The following is a 14563-nucleotide window of genomic DNA, read 5'->3' as shown; positions in this document are numbered from 1 at the left end:
TTACAAGTTGTTTGCTTTCAGGGTGTCCGCCCTCCATCTTGACAGCGTTCAGGAATATGCGCGGAATACCGTCCGGGGGACTTTCCCCTTCTATTTTCAAAAGTATACCCCTTATCGCCGTGGTGACTCATTGTCCTTTTGAAAAATCGGCCCCCGGGTGGAATCCAGCAATGCACGATAGTCTGGAGGCCGCTTTTAAATTAAATGAAATAGCCGCTTAATATTGAATGGGATGGATGTCTTGCCTTGACTTTAATGGTGATTAGTTGCGTGGGGGGTTGGTGCAGCTCAGCTGATGTAGTTGCTATTCGCTGCTGTCCAACGTGGCTGGAAGTGTTTCTTTTAACTCAACGGTATGTTTATAATGAAATGTATGGGTTACTTTTTGCTTTTCCCATTTTCTCTGTTTGGATGTTTAAATACCAAATACATTACCCAATTCGTTTTTTATGATGCAGGTGGGTGGTTTGACATCTTTTTCTTCTGCAGTTGGTGTTTTTCTGGATTTGTGTGCATAAACATTGGTACTTCATCCTAGTAAACATTGTAAACAGGCGAATGAAGTAGTAAATATCTGTACATGTGTAAGGATCGATTCTTATTTAGTGCTTTTTGTAAAGTCAGTACATGGGATGCATGAATTGGGTATCAAAACAAAATGCTATTTATCATTTAGGTGTTGTACTGAAAGAAAGCCATGCATAATTCGCACTACTGTATATATTTTGTTTCTGATCTACCTGTTAGTGTTACTGTGATAGATTTATAATGCAGTATGTATAGCATTTGCAAATCTAGCAAAAGCCAGTCTATTGCATTCATGTCAGCTGTTATTTTACCAGCCTGATCAACTGTTCTTGTGATTTTTTTAAAAAAGTTTCTTTCTGTCACTATTTTAACATGTTACAACAAAATATGACACCCATAGAGGCAGTGGTAAGCAATTCATAATGAGAGTGGGATTATGAATTCAAATGGCAAAGGTCATCAAAGGTATCATTTTTGGAAGCCACTTGACAGTTGCTTTTCTGGTTTATATCTTGTGAATTCTCAGAGTATTGTTGCCTTGCAACACATTAACTTTTGTTTCTTATGTGTGTTGCCCTTTTATTTGATTATGTAAGGCAAACAATGAGCATTTTATAAGTGAACATTAAAGTGCAACTTTTTTATGGACTTATAATATGGACTTTTAGAAACTTAATAAGGATAGTTTCATAAATTAGAATATTCAATCAGTTATGAATATGCCTTGACTTATTGGAGCTTTAATTACCTCCTAAGAGAAATGTTGACCATGTATGTTTATTTCAAAATGCTCAACAGGGATTGTTGAATAATTTTGCTAGGTAGCAGCAGTAAGGAATAGGGAGTGGTTAGCATGTAGCATTTGGCACAAACTAAATGAGTTAACAGCACAAATTGAGGTTAATGGCTATGATCTTATGTCCATGACAGAGACATGGTTACAAGGAGATCAAAACTGTGAGCTAAATATTCAGGGATATGTGACATCTTGTAACGCCAGATGGGAAGGAAAGAGCGACAGAGTAGTTTTGTTAGTACGAGATGGACTAAGTATAATAGCAAAAAATGATCTTGGATTGGAAGATATAGAATCCATACGGACGGAAAGAAGAAATAACAAGGGAAAGAAAACACTGGTGGGAATAGTCTATAGGCCCGCAAACAGTAGCTATGTTGTAGGATGGAGAATAAATCAGGAGATTTTAAAAGGCAGTACTTTAATCATGGGTGACTCTAATCTTCATGTAGATAGGGAAAATTAAATTAGTAAAGATAGCCATAAGGAAGAATTTGTAGTGCATTCGGTACAGTTTCCTAGAACAAGGTGTTGTGGATCCAACCAGTGATCAGACTATTTTGGGTTTTTCAATGTGTAATGAGGCAGGTTTAATAAATAATCTGAATAAAAGATCCCCTAGGAAGCAGTGACCATAACATGGTACAGTTTAGCATTCAATTTGAAAGTGAGAAACGTGGGTCAGAAACAACTGTTCTGCACTTAAATAAAGGTAATTCTGGAATGAGGGCAGAGTTGGCTGAGTGGGCTGGGAAAGGAGTGTAGCAGGAAAGATGTGTGATCAGCACTGGCAGACGCTTCTGAAAATAATTCATGACTTGCAATAAAGATATATCCCAGTGAGGAAGAAAGATTCTAGGACGAGGATAAATCAACCATGGTTAACCAAGGAAGTGAAGGATAGTATTAAACTGAAAGAAAAAACATATAACGTGGCAAAGATTAGTGGTAAGCTTGAGGATTGGGAAAGTTTTGAAAACCAACAAAAGATGACCCAAGAAAAGATAAACTGAGGGTAAACTAGCAAAAAATATAAAACGAACAGCAAGAGTTTCTTTAAATATATAAAAAGGAAGAAAGAGGCCAAAATGAACATAGGCCCCTTAGAGAATGAGACTGATGAAATAATGAGGAACCAGCAAATAACAGAGGAGTTAAATACTTTGCATCAATCTTCACAGTGGAAAGCATTAATAACATTCCAATTATACTAAATAATCAAGTCACAGGGGCGGGGGCAAATACAATAACAATCACGAGGGAAACTAATGGGGCTAAAGGCCAATAAGGCGTCTCGACCTGATGGGTTACATGCCGGAATATTAAAGGAAGTAGCTACAGGGATAGTAGATGCACTAGTAGTAACCTTCTAAGAACCCTAAAATTCTGGAAAAGTCCCGGAGGATTGGAAAACTGGCAATCTAACACTTTTATTAAAAAAGACAAGTAACTAGGCCAGTTAGTTTAATTTTTGTCATTGGGAAAATGTTAGGTTCCATTATAAAGGATATAATAACAGAGCATTTAGAAATACATAATATAGCCAAGCAGAGCCAGCATGTCTTGATGAAGGGGAAATCATGCCCAACAGATTTGATCGAATTATTTGAGATGATAATGAACAGGATAGATAAAGGGGAATCGGGAGGTGTGATATACTTGGATTTCCAAACAGCACTCAATAAGATACCACCTAAAAGGTGGCTTCAAAAGATAAGAGCCCACTGTGTTGGGGGCAGTATATTAGCATGGATAGAAGATTGGCAAACTGAGAGAAGACCGAGTTGGGGATCAGAGAGGCATTTTTAGGATGGCAACCTTTAACTAGTGGAGTGCCACAAGGATCCGTGTTGGGGCCACAATTATTTACAACATATTGCAATGACTTGGACAAGGGAAGTGAATATACTATTGCCAAGTTGCAGGTGACCCAAAAATGGGTGGATTGGATTGGATTTGTTTATTGTCATGTATACCGAGGTACAGTGAAAAGTTTTTTTCTGCGAGCAGCTCAACAGATTATTGGAAAGAAAAGGGGATTTAAAAAAATACATAATAGGGCAACACAAGGTATACAATGTAACTACATAAGCACCAGCATCGGATGAAGCATAGAGGGGTGCAGTGTTAATGAGGTCAGTCCATAAGAGGGTAATTTACGAGTCTAAGCGGGGAAGAAGCAGTTTTTGAGTCTATTCGTGCGTGTTCTCAGACTTCTGTATCTCCTGCCCGATGGAAGAAGTTGGAAGAGTGAGTAAGCTGAGTGGGAGGGGTCTTTGATTATGCTGCCCGCTTTCCCCAGGCAGCGGGAGGTGTAGATGGAGTCAATGGATGGGAGGCAGGTTCGTATGATGGACTGGGCTGTGTTCACGACTCTCTGAAGTTTCTTGCGGTCCTGGGCTGAGCAGTTGCCATACCAGGCTGTGATGCAGCCCAATAGGATGCTTTCTATGGTACATCTATAAAAGTTGGTAAGAGTTAATGTGGACATGCCGAATTTCCTTAGTTTCCTGAGGAAGTATTGGCGCTGTTGTGCTTTCCTGGTGGTAGTGTCGACGTGGGTGGACCAGGACAGATTTTTGGAGATGTGCACCCCTAGGAATTTGAAACTGCTAGCCGTCTCCACATTGGCCCAGTTGATACTGACAGGGTTGTGACCAGTACTTTGCTTCCTGAAGTCAATGACCAGCTCTTTAGTTTTGTTGGCTTTGAGGGAGAGATTGTTGTTGTGTCGTGTGTGTACAGGGAGTAGACTTGCGGATACTTACTCCCTGTACACACATGACTGCATGGCAAAATTTGGTTCCAACTCCATCTACAAGTTTACTGACGATACAAGCATAGTGGGTCAGATCTCGAATACCGACGCGTCAGAATACAGGAGGGAGATAGAGAACCTAGTGGAGTGGTGCAGCGACAACAATCTCTCTCTCTCTCTCTCAATGGAAGGCAAATGATGAGGATGAGACAGTCTACAGAGGGATATAGACAGGTGAGTGGGTGAATACTTGGCAGATGGAATATAATGTTGTAAAATATGAATTTATGTACCTTGGTAGGAAGAAAAAAGGAGCTGGATATTATTTAAATGGAGAGAGACTGCTGAAAACTGCATGCATAAATCACAAAAAGCTAGCATGCAAGTTTAGCTGGTAATTGGGAAGGCAGATGGAAAGTTGGCCATTATTTGAAAAGGAATGGGGTGTAAAAATAGGGAAGCCCTGCTAAAATTACACAAGCCACTCGTTAGACCACAACTGCATGCACAAATCACAAAAAGCTAGCATGCAAGTTTAGCGGGTAATTGGAAAGGTAGATGGAATGTTGGCCATTATTTCAAAAGGAATGGGGTATAGAAATAGGAAAGTCCTGCTAAAATTACACGAGGCACTCGTTAGACCACACCTGGAATACTGTGAACTGTTTTGGTCCCTATATCTAAGGAAAGATATGCTGGCACTGGAAGCTATCCAGAGAAAGTTCATTAGGTTGATCCTGGGTATGGAGAGACTTTCTTGAGGAGGGGTTGTACGTTCTGGACCTGTACTCATTGGAGTTTATAAGAATGAGAGGTGACCTTATTGAGACATATAGGATTCTGAGGGGGCTTAATAGGGTAGATGTTGAGAGGATCTTTCCTCTTGTGGGAAAGCCTAGTACCAGAGAACATAATCTCAGAGTAAGGGGTCGTCTATTGAAACAGATGAGGATTTTCTTCTGACGGTAGTGAATCTGTGGAATTCTTTACCATGGAGAGCTGTAGAAACTGAGTTGTTAAGTATCTTCAAGATTAAAATAGACAGATTTTTAATCCAGAGAGGAATCAAGGGTTATGGAGACAAGGTGGGAAAGTGGAGTTGAGGTTTGTAAAGTAAAGGTAAAGTCGCCAGATGACCATCAGCTGCTTTCCTCTTTGAGGGGGAGAGCTGATTGATGGTCATTTAACCCGAGGATCACCAAAACTCAGGCGAGGAGCATGGTTGACAATGTGGGCCTTTATTTGTTACTTCTGAGGATGATATCAGATAAGCAATTATCTCAGTCAAGGATGGCACTGAAACAGTGGGCCGAATGGTCTACTTATCCTACTAATGGATCAGCTTGGGATTGATTTGTATAAATTTCCTGATGTGCACACTAATGATGTAATTATTTTTCAGTAAAAATTTATAGAACACGTTGTTACAACTCTGGGTCTAGTGACTTTCCATATCCTGTGTTAGAAAGAGAAGCTAATATCAGTAATGGTGACCACGAAATTACCAGGTTCCTCCTGGTTCATTAATATCCTTCAGGGAAGGAAATCAAGCGCTATCTTGGGTCTGGTCTATATGCAAATTAAAACCCATAACAATTTGGTTGACTTAACTGCACTCTGAAATGGCCCAGCAGGACACTCGGTTGTATTTAAGAAGGTGGCTCAGCCCCATCTCGAGGGAATACATTTAATTCCCATGAATTAATTGCTGGAGGTGATGTACAATGTAAACATAATTGCAATGTTTAAAGAAAACTCAACTTATTGTGTATTTTTAAGAGAATTAGATGTCTGGTGTGCAAAGTCATGCAAGAGGGATATTGGAAAATGTTATAACCAAGGGAGCTTTTTTGCTTTTCTGGTTTATCATTGACGTGCTTACTCTCTAAACTCTTGTATCTCTGTAATTTATTCTCAACTATCTTAATTCTCTTTGAAAGATTAGATTTAGGAATATTTTATCTTCTTGCGATGATAGTCCTTTGACTTTTTAATTTTTTTTTTAATTTTTAGAATTGTTTAGGTAATGCATCACCGTACTATGTAGTTGTGAGCCTTGCTGAATTGCAATTTCAGCCAGCTGAGAATTTGTACATTGGTTTTCTTATGTTACAGTGACGAATGAATCTACAATAAAATATGCCCAATCCCAAAAGTAGTTAATGTTGTCAAGCTTTGAGGTGTAAACTTACATAATTATACTATTACTTCTTCAAAAAAGCATATTGTAGGTCTTTGGTTTCTTTGAGCTCTAATCAGATCTTTGGCAGCTTCAAGGATGTCTGTCGTGATGAGCCTAAAGTGAATTATATTTACAATAACTTGTTAATTTGCCTACAGTATGCTGGTGGCAGAACCTAAACTGGTTGTCATATTTGCTCCCCATCCCATAATTATTTGACATAGATAGTAGATAATTGGTATTTACTTCAATTTTTTTATCCAGGAAGTTTTAACCAAATTCTGACTACTTTCTGATTTGATAAATGGATATAATTTTTCTGTGTCGAGCACTTCAATAGGTAGAGCAACATTTACTGTACGCCTGAATACAATGATCATGAGCATGTAGGGGTCTTTGCAATGGCATTTTTTCCTGAAAAAACACCTTATTTTCCTCAAAAGATAAAACATGTATTTTGTTGGTCTTTGTAACATCATCTTTTTATTATTTTGCCTTTTCTCAAGCATTCTTCTGAAGGTATTAGCTCATCCTTTGGCTACAATTTGAAGAACAGTAGTTGGGCTTTTTGTACCGCATACAAGTAGTCATTCTTCACATGTGAACCCGGACAGTGTTGGCAGCGTTTTAGCACTGAACCTGATCCTATCCTTACTAAAGTATATATGTGTATTTTCAGCAAGAGTCACTTGAGAGTGACTGGAAGCAGGGATTGGTGGCTCACTTTCTAAACATCAGACCAGGGCTGTTGAAACCATTTGTTGTGCCTCTACTGCTGCCTGTTGAGATCAGCAAACTTGGCATAGACTAGTAATTAAATCTGGGCTCTCTCGACTATATGGCTGAATTAATGGCTATATTGATTACCGTCAGGGCAAGCCTTGTAAACGTTCTTTACCGACATTGGCTCTGGGTCCAGGTGCACATTGATTTTTTTTAAAATTCACATCTGATCCCTCCTTGTCCTTGCCCCTCCCTACCTCCAGAAGCTCCAAGCCTACAACCCTCTAAGAAGTCTGGCCTGTAGTGCACGCACCCACACACTTCATTGCGACATTGACTAGACCCTACGCTCCAGAATTCTCTCTCTAAAACTCCCATCTCTCCAGCATTCTTTTCTCCTTTCAGAACCTCCTTTTTGATCAAGCTTTTAGTCACTTATCCTATTGTCTCCTTTGGCTTGGTGTTACTAGTTGTTTTATGACATCCTTTGGGATATTTTACTACATTAAAATATGCTATATCAATGCATTGTTGTAGTAATCACAGTTTAAATATTTGCAGCCGATCTTGAATATTTATACATTTTCCATTATTCTTGCTTTGGCTTACCAGGCATGTAAAATTTGAATTCCTTTAGGCTAGCTTCTGCCTACATCACAGCCAAAATATTCCTGATTAAATCACAAATAGTAAACATGTGATTGACAATGTGTTATCCAACTCCAAGCCCTTGCAGCACTTGATATGGTCAGCCATCATGATGTAATCTTTTGTCACCAGATTCCCAGATTCATGGAATTTTCCATGTGTGGTTTTATTCCTCACTGTCAGCCTAGCCAGCACATCCCACCACAATCGTATTATTCATGAAGGCTCTGCCTTTTCAACCTCGCTCCTCGCCTGTGGTGTGGTGATCCTCAGGTTAAATCACCACCAGTCAGCTCTCCCCCTCAAAAGGGGAAAACAGCCTCTGGTCATCTAGAACTATGGCGACTTTACCTTACCTTTTATTTTCATATACATGTTGTACGTATTACAAATTTTTCATTACTTGCATCACTTTTGTGCTTTATGAAATCAAGATGTGCCAATACTTCCTGAAACTGAATATCGGGGAGGCCAAATTCATTGCTTCTGGATTCCACCATAAACTCTGAAACCTTATTGCTTACTCCATTCTCTCCCAAGCCAGGCCACCTTTGGACATGCGTTTGACTCACTTACCTTCCAACTCCAAAATGTTTACTCTTATCTCTACATTATTACACTATTCCATTGCCACTGATATTTTTTTCCAAGCTTTAGTCACCTCATGCTGGCCTATGAATTCCCAGCTTGTTCAAACTCGGTTAACTATATCATGCAACAGTATACCCTCTACAAAATTCTGTTATACATAAAAGGTAACGCACCTCCTGACTCTCCAAATAGACAAAGCCCAAGTCAGGAGTGTGATGAAATACTTTCTACTTGTCTGGATGAGTGCTGCTCAACAACAACAACAAGCTTGGCACCATCTGGGACAGAGCAGCCCACTTGATTGGCCACCCTATTCACCACCTTTAACATCCACTCCCTGCATTACAGTGGCAGCAATGTAAACTATCCATATGATGCACTGCAGCAACTCACCAAGGTTCCTTCAACAGAACATTGCAGATCAATGACCTTTACTATCTAGAAGGACCAGGGGAGAGGTACATGGGAACACCACCACCTCCAACCTCCTAACCAAGCCGAACACCATCATGACTTGGAACTATACTGTCATTCCTTCATTGCCACTGGGTGAAAATCTGGAACACCCTCCCTGACAGCAGTGTGTGTACAACTACACTACATGGGTTGCAGTTTCTCAAGAAGGTGGCTCAACACCACCTTCTCGAGGGCAATTGGGATGGGCAATAGAAATGCTGCCCTAGCCAGTGACACCCGCATCTACGTCCTGTGAAGAAACAAAAACACAGTAAGTCTGCTTGGCCATCCCACTCATTGATCTAATTTGACCTCTGTTCACCAGATCCTCAACTTTATATTGTTACATGGCCTCATCCCAGTCTTATCTCTACAACTCCTTCCTGTCATAAGCCGCCTCCTGTATCATTTGGTCCTCTAACTCTGCCTTGTCTGTATTCCTCCTTTTCTTCTTCTTTGGTGATCACGTTTGCTAATGAATATGATTGTCGATCTAAGAAACTTCATGTCACTGGTCATGGGTTCTGTGGGTCCTTGCGTGGCTGATGAGCCTGTCCCTAGAGCGGCATCTCCGACCGCACATTTGGCAGGTGTTTCTGGGAAGTGGAATTAGTCCATGGACTCGATCATTGGCATTTCTTTCTCAGGCTCCCCTTCCGGACTTCCTCTTGCCGTCGTATGTTCTTGAGAAATTGTATCCCTTCAATCAGGAGGCTCCTCAAAGTAAGTTTCTTCTAAATTGGGTCTCCCAGGTGTTAACGACTGTTGCATTTCTTGAAGTAAGCCTTCAGGATGCCTTTGAAGCCATCCCTTTGTCGTCCTCTTTCTTGAGTGACTTCTTTGAACTGTGTGAAGAAGATTTGCTTTGGCACTTATCCTAAGCACATGGTCGGCCCACCGGAGTTGGTTTCAGATGATTACGGCCTCAATGCTGGTGCTCTTCAAGGATGCTGACGTGGCTGTGGAACCGCCATCCCTGCCTTCTCAGAAGAGAATCTCCAAGCCATGCTTGATGACTTCACAAAGCATACCGAAGAATTGGTCTCCACCTCAACCTCAAGAAAATTCAATCCTTTAGGAATTAGGAACAGAAGTAAGCAATTCAGCCTTTGAGTCTGCTCCGCCATTCAGTCAGATCATGGCTGATCTCTCCCTGGTCTCAAATCTACCTCCCTAGCTGTTCCCCATATCCCTTTAACTGTTTTTAAAATCAAAAATATATATCTATTACTTCCTTGAAACCATTTAATGCTTCAGACTCCACCACACTATGGGGCAGTGAGTTCCACAGATTCGCCATCCTTTGCGAGATGGAGTTCCTCCTCATCACAGTTTTAAATCTACCGCCTCTCAACGTCTTTCTGCCACCTTTCGTTCTAGATTGCCCCACAAATGTGGCAGCGCTGTGGTGCAGTGGTTAGCACTGCTGCCTCTCAGCGCTGAGGACTGGTTCATTCCTGGCCCGAGTCACTGTGTAGAGTTTGCCCATTCTACCTGTGCCTGCGGGGTCTCACCCCTACAACCCAAAAAAATGGGCAGGGTAGGTGGATTGGACATGCTAAATTTTCCCTTAATTGGAAAAAAAGAATTGGGTACTCTAAATTTTTTTTTTAATTGTCCCACAAGTGTCATATTTGGTCTGAGGTTACAATATCAATCCCTTTTAGTATTTTATATACCTCGATCAGATCCCCCCTCATTCTTCTAAACTCCAGTGAGTATAAGCCAAACTGTGAAATCACTTCTTGTACATCAACTATTTCATCCCTGGTGAACCTTCTCTGAACTGCATCCAATGCCACCACATCCTCCCTGAAATAAGGAGAGCAAAACTGGACACTACTCCTGATGTGGTCTCACCAACACCCTATACAATTGCAACAATACTCCTCTACTTTTATACTCCAGTCCTTTTGCAATAAACGCTAACATTGCATTTGCATTTTTTATTACATGCTGTACCTACATACAGACTTTCTGTGATTCGTGAACAAAGATACCCAGATACCTCTGCACAGACGCATTTTGAATCAGCTTTCCAATTTTTTTTCTATTTCCTTTACCAACGCGCCCTGAGCAAGATCCTGTTTCTCCCTCCAACAAGATCAATGGAGAAACCTTCCCAATTATGGTACATTTCCCCAACTTGGGGAGCCACCTCTCATGTAAGACTGACATCAATGTGGAAATCCAACATTGTATCCAATCTACAAACGCCACCTTTGGACGCCTAAGGATGAGAGTCCTTGACCACGACATCCATGTTGATACCAAGATCCTCATATATAAGGCAGGCATACCCCCAGCCCTTCTATATGGCTCAGAATCCTGAACTATGTACAGACACCACCTCCATGCTGTCTGAGACAGATTTTCCAAAACAGCTGGGATACATCCTTTAACCCCACAATTGAAATTCCCACCATAGATCACTTGACTCTCCATATCTTTTTCTAAGTTTCAAATCTCAAGCTATCTTTTAGACAATATTTCAATCATCTCTGCCATTGTCTACTCCTTTATTTCTTGGGTATGTTTTCCTCTTCTCAAAGTACCTTGGGCCCTTTCCTATCTAAAGTACAATAGAAATGTAAATTGTTGTCCTGTGTTAGCTAACAAATCTTCCTTGCTGTGATGGTAAGACTACCATCTATAGCCTCAGCAGCTGTCGGTTAGAGAGACTGGAGAATAAAAGTTCCTGCTTCCACTTGTCTGTTTCCACTTGTCACTGAATGTTGCTCAAATTGCTTTTGTATAGTCTTTATCTGAGAACATAATCGGGTGTGATTCCCTTGATTAGTTGCATTGCTGAGTCTCATTGTTGGGGACCGCATACATTTGAAAAATGTCACCAAGACATAAAGTAGCTAGAGCCAGGATCGGTGATGAGTGTTTTTAAAAAACTCAAGCTGAAAAAGAACAAAATTGTCAATTAGTATCATGTTTGGTTAGATATTTGGAATAAACTAATTCTGACTGGTAAAGAGCTGTGAGAAAATAGTTGTCAATTAATGAAAAATAATGAAGTCAAATCAACAAGTGATGTTCAGAGTAATGTCAGCAAGCAATAGAATAGAGACTATTGTGTAGTTATATAGGGGATTAACAGATTGTACATTCACCTTTCGTTTTGAACTCTGCCTCAATTGGTTCAATGAAATTTTCTTCTGTCAATTAGGGGCATATGAAAAGGATTTGGCAGACTGAATCCAATTTCATTGGATGCCAATGCACAACACAACTATCCCATCACTCAATACTAATGAGAAATCTTTCTCGGGCCAAAATAATGTTTTTTTGACAGCGAGAAAATTTGTGCTGTTTGAATAGTAGCCGTTCTTTTACTGTTGGCATTACAAGCACAGTTTGGGTTCAGGCACTTTTCTCTGAATATAGCCTGTGTTTAATTTTGACATTGTACCAAAGTGGAAAGGTTCCTGAATTTGTCACCATTTCAAAAAATAATGCTCATTTGTCCTAGGAGAAATACACTATTGTAGTTATTCTGATTGTATTTTGTTCATACTACATGCGGCATGCCATATAGAATTGCTTATTCATTCCACTGTGGCCTTATGGAGAATTGGAAAATCACCAAAAGGCTGCTCAATGGATGTCAGTGACCGGTTCAGTAGAATCAACTACTAAGTCAGCATTCTTTTCGTACATGAATGCTCATGCAAGCAGGCATTCATTGAGCAAGTATTTATTTCTGATTGGCTACATCACAGGACAGAATACTTAGTCCTGACAATGAACATTGGTGCCAGCTATAGATGAGGCTTTCCTACTTGCATCTGTGTAAACCTTTCAATTTCTCTTAGTTGTAGGATTATTGTGATGGATAATAAGTGGGATTGTGGTTTTACTTTTGACTTTTTTTGTACCTAATAATTTATTTCTATCTTTAATATCTATTTATTTAATACTGTAAAATATAGAAAAATGTGAAAACAAATAGATTCTGTTCAAGCCTGTCATGTCTTAGAAATTCCTTAATAGCCCTTTGGGTCTTTTCTTTTTTTTCTTGGAATGTGCGATAGGCTAGTTCTGGCTATGTTTATTGTTTATTTCCCTGGCAAGGTGATGATGGACATTTTATTTTGAACCACTTTTGTCCTCATAATATGGTGCACTCATAATATTGTTAGATACCAGAATCACAAATATTGATCCAGTGATAAGGAAACAGATATGAAAAATGAAAATCACTTATTGTCACGAGTAGGCTTCAATGAAGTTACTGTGAAACGCCCCTAGTCGCCACATTCCGGCGCCTGTCCGGGGAGGCTGGTATGGGCAGCATTGTAGCACAGTAGTTAGCACTGTTGCTTCACAGCACCAGGGACCCAGGTTTGATTCCTGGCTTGGGCCACTGTCTGTGTGAAGTCTGCACATCTCCCTGTGTTTGTGTGGATTTCCTCCGGGCACTCCGGTTTCCTCCCACAAGTCCCGAAAGACGTGCACGTTAGGTGAATTGGACATTCTGAATTCCGTGTCCTCGAACAGGCGCTGGAGTATGGCTCCTAGGGGATTTTCACAGTAACTTCATTGTAGTGTTAATGTAAGCTTACTTGTGACACTAATAAAGATTATTATAAGCCCATGTCAGGATGATGTATGACTCTGAGACAATGGTGTTTCATTGCATTGTTGCTCTTGTCTTTCTCAGTGACAGAAATTCCAGAGATGCTGTGGAAGTAGCCTTAATGAGTTGCTGCAGTGCATTCTGTAGGTCAGTGCTTCCCAAACTATTTTCCAATGCGACCCTATTTTGACACTTCAGAATTTGTGACCCCAGGCACAAGCAAAAACACAACAGCAACATAGTAACATTAAGCATATAATTCTTAATGTTCACATATTATTGATCCACACATAAATGTGAAAATCTGTGTTTTAAAGAAGTTTGCAAAACATCATCTGATCTGTTGCTGGAATCAGTATTTACTACTGACATTCGCATTTACATGTGGCATTACTGATCATCGTACTGTCACCAAGGTCCCTTAAGCACCATCTTGATATCACTGATTTTAATGTGAGATGAGTCAAATAAGCTTTTAATTTCCTACTGAGGATTTCCAATAGCACAAAATGCCATTCACAATCCCGGATGCTGCAGTTTCACTGGATTCTTGCTACACAATGTAGGTTTGAAATAAAATTGATTTAATTCTCACTTGGCTGAATGTGGAGCCCTACTCTTCTGAATCTGGGTCAGCCTTTGAGGAGGGTACTTGTAAAGAGGCATAAAACAACATGCAATAGTTGCTGGCCACTGATGACAAAGGTTTCAGTGAAGCACCTCTTTGTGTCCTCCACCACCCATGCCCGCACACACACACGCACACAGTCGACCCCTCTCCTCACAAACATGCGCTCTCACTCTCACGTGCACTCTCTACTTAAGTCGCAAGGCTGACTTGTATCCACTTGATTCAGTGGCTTCTTAAATGGTTGCTAAGTCCAATGTGTGATTTGCAGACTCTTGTCATGGGATATGGTGGCGTTCGGAGTTTTGTGCGCTGGCTTCAGACTTTGTCTTCGAGAGATTTCATCGAGAATACCTGATGTGTTTGGTGACTCCCTGAATAGACCATTTTGGTCAGTCACAAGCCAGGAGCTCCCATAGGTTGATAGCCATGTTTGATTAATGCTTTGAGCGCATCCTAAAATGTTTCCGCTATCCCCCTTTCGGAGTCTGGTATCAAGCCTGTGTCCCACCCAATAGAGTTGGCTTTGAGCGATTAGCGCCTTGATGCTGGCTTGGGAGAGGATACTGCTTTTGGAATGCATTTCTTGCCACCAGATTTGGAGGATCTTACAAAGTTTATACTTCTGCAGTGTTTTGAGGTGCCAGCTGTAGGTTGTCCAAGTC

The 14563-nt window shown here is 40.5% G+C and overlaps 1 protein-coding gene across 8 annotated transcripts in view; it reads left to right on the top strand.

Moving 5' to 3' along the window:
• mtmr3 (myotubularin related protein 3) overlaps window positions 1-14563 on the top strand; it is a 139803-nt gene that overhangs the window by 237 nt on the left and 125003 nt on the right. The window contains exon 1 of one of the 8 annotated variants that reach the window (XM_038790387.1): window positions 91-353. The exons of the other annotated variants lie outside the window; for them this stretch is intronic. The gene's annotated coding sequence lies outside the window, so the exon portion shown is untranslated. Of the gene's footprint in view, window positions 1-90; window positions 354-14563 lie in introns of those variants that run through there. 8 annotated transcript variants of the gene reach the window in all.

The sequence above is a fragment of the Scyliorhinus canicula genome, chromosome 1 (assembly GCF_902713615.1).
Source record: "Scyliorhinus canicula chromosome 1, sScyCan1.1, whole genome shotgun sequence".
NCBI classification, from domain to species: domain Eukaryota; kingdom Metazoa; phylum Chordata; class Chondrichthyes; order Carcharhiniformes; family Scyliorhinidae; genus Scyliorhinus; species Scyliorhinus canicula.
This window is presented reverse-complemented; position numbering and strand designations above follow the sequence as displayed.